Source organism: Nanorana parkeri, unplaced genomic scaffold, assembly GCF_000935625.1.
Source record: "Nanorana parkeri isolate BGI_ZX_2015 unplaced genomic scaffold, ASM93562v1 scaffold224, whole genome shotgun sequence".
Classification (NCBI taxonomy): domain Eukaryota; kingdom Metazoa; phylum Chordata; class Amphibia; order Anura; family Dicroglossidae; genus Nanorana; species Nanorana parkeri.
This window is the reverse complement of record NW_017306492.1, coordinates 233,666-236,559: the sequence shown is the minus strand read 5'-3', so window position 1 is coordinate 236,559 and position 2,894 is coordinate 233,666. Positions and strand designations below refer to the sequence as shown.

General features: G+C 42.9%; 1 protein-coding gene across 2 annotated transcripts in view; it reads left to right on the top strand.

Moving 5' to 3' along the window:
- The first annotated feature begins 417 nt into the window (after positions 1–417).
- Positions 418–2,894, top strand: part of STK38L (serine/threonine kinase 38 like) — a 45,160-nt gene continuing 42,683 nt past the window's right edge. The window contains exon 1 of one of the 2 annotated variants that reach the window (XM_018556086.1): positions 418–548. The gene's annotated coding sequence lies outside the window, so the exon portion shown is untranslated. Of the gene's footprint in view, positions 550–2,894 lie in introns of both variants that reach the window. The other variant, XM_018556087.1, reaches the window with a different exon arrangement.

Sequence of the window (2,894 nt, the reverse complement as noted above, 5' to 3'; positions counted from 1 at the left end):
CCCGCCTCCTACTGCAGCGCTGAAGTGGGCTATGTTCTTAAATGACAATGCAGAAAAATGAAAATAAAATGGGCAAATGGTCGTAACACATGGCAAACATATTTCAGGTTGTTGTAATTACATAATGAAAATTTTTTTTTTGCCCAATTGCTATGGCTTTAGTACACTTCACAAGTTACTAAACCCCCCTAAATGCAATAGACTTATCATTACTGATAAGAATAATATACGTCTCTGTCTTCAAAACAAACAGCATTTGATTTGAAGCCAAAGCTTTAGATTTTCAATAAAGCAGATCTACGTAAAAATGGCGGCATGCCATCCACGTTTGGGAGACAAATATGAGAGAAGGATGGGCCTCAAGCGATAGCGGGAGAATGACCAGCAGTAGGAGGGGGCGTGGTGTGTACACCGGGTGTGTCAGTGGGCGGGTTGTGCAGGGGCAGGTGCGCGGATCTCGCGAGAGGTGGGAGAGCTGCTACTGCTGCTGCTAGAGCGGCCGGAGGACGGTGCGGGGTGAGCAGAGACATCGGGGACACCCGGAGGAGGTGTGATTCGGGTAGGCACCGAATACCGGAATATTACATTATTATCATTACGTATCATGTCTTTATTATAGGACACTGAGCGTTATACTGGGCTCTGCTGTGATAATAGCAATATGACAGTACAGCGCCGAGTGTATGTGTGCGCTATAATAATACATGACTCTGCTCTGTACTGCACTCACAGCTGTATTCATTGTGGCGATTGCTTCCGATTTATTAATATTATGTGTCAGGAAAGCACTCTGGGGCTTTTATATGAAAAGTGTGCTACTTGCCTAAAAAAATGTCCTTGTTGCCCATAGCAACCTCCAGTCAGTTCTGCAGTACATTGCTGAAGAGGAACTAAGAACTCTAAGTGGTTGCTATTGGCAACGCTTGATAGTCTTGCAGCACCTTTTTAAAGGCTATCTAAACCCTGCGACAAATAAATGTCATCTATTGCATCTGATCTGTCCTTAGATGTGCCGGCTGCATTGGTCTTCTTTTTTCAAATCTAAGTACTTTTTCTGCAAGAACAGAATATACATTCTGATCCTGCCAGAAATATTCTGTCCTCCTAACTTCCATTTAGGAGGAACAAGAGATCTCAAACCCTGTTATCAGCTTTCTCAGCTAGCTTCTGTGAACTAGAAAGCAACGTTCCTCTATGTAATGGATGTGAAAGAGGATGTTTGTAGTCCAAATCAGGAGAGCAGCCCAGGGTGACAACACTGCTCATCCATAGATCGAGGGCAATGAGTGAGCATTGTCACCTTAGGACAGGGAGTGTGTTACTGCCAGGGTCACCGGGTGAAAGTAAAACGAATCTAGCCGCCCGATCTAAGGACTGGAAACTGCAATATGTTATGTTTTGTTTGTGGGTTTGGATATCGTTTCATCAGCCCCTAATTGTGTGTGTATAGTGTCCTGTAGCTGTGTACTGACTGTCCTTTGTTATCACCTAATGCACAGTGCTGACACTGATCTCTGTATAGGGGAATGAACGTTGTTACTCTATAATATTGTATATACAAGAAGTGTGACACTGCAATGTTACTGCTTTGTGTCCCTCTGTAGAAGACAAACACCGTGTAATAGTACACAATACTGATACCGGAGGGACACTGACCTTCATCACTACAAGCTCAATTCACAAGGATTTCACACCAGGATAAGGATGTTTAGTCTAACCATGTGACTGTCATTTGTAAATACCATTGGATTCCTAGGAAGATAACTGTCAATTTTTTTTTATTAGGGCTGCGAAAATTAACGATTAATTCCTCGATTAATCATTAATTTTTTTTATCGATTAAACTTTTTTTGATCGGTACTCACCTGTCCGCCGGCTTCTGGGAGTTCCGTCGGAGATCCGGTGACGTCGATGTCCGTGACGGCTAACTAAGGGAAGGGGGGAGGAGTCCCGTCACGTAGATGTCCGTGACGTCACCGGATCTCCGACGGAACTCCCGCTTGGGCCGGTGAGTACTTGTTCTGCACGAGCGCCAGCAAAGGCATTGGCCTATACACATACAGCACAGCAATGAAGTAATAAAATGAACTAGGATCACACTAATCCAGCACGTTATTATTCTGAGTTGCCCCACTCAAGCGGCGGCCATATTGAGTGGGGCACGTGAGATTAATAATGTACTGGATTAGTGTGATCCTAGTTCATTTTATTACTTCATTGCTGTGCTGTATGTGTATAGGCCAATGTAGTTGGATCTGTATGTGCGTTATAATTAATTTGATTTTAAAAAAAATTAGATTAATCGAACAGGAAAATTGTAATCATTACCAGCCCTAATTTTTATAATGCCGAGGGAGAGAGGGGAAGGAAGAGGAGGGAGAGAGGGAAAGAAAGAGGGGGGGGGAAGAAAGGGGAGGGAGGGAGAAAAAGGAGAGAGGGGAAGAAAGAGGTGGATGGCTGCATCTCTCTCTTCCTCTCTCCCCCCTCCGCTCCCCCCCCAACTAATCGATAATGAGAATAGTTGCCAACTTTTCTCATAAGCGATTAGTTGTTGCAGCCCTAGGCACTGACATCTGTTACTATATATTTTATAGATTGCATTCATGATTCTATTTTTTTACTTCTTTACATGAGACAGAGCTGTGTGTGTATACATTGTAATAGTACACAGGACTGGCATTGCTCACTGTATTCTGTTATACTGGCACTGCACTGGCCTCTCCTAATACGTATCTTATATATAACTTATATATGACCATGTATTACTTTATTGCGCCTATACATTGTAATAGTACACAGGACTGGCACTACATCTTGTATACTGGCAGGGCACTGACCTCTGTTACTATATATTTTATATATAACATGTGTAAATTTTTTCTTCCTGTAAAATG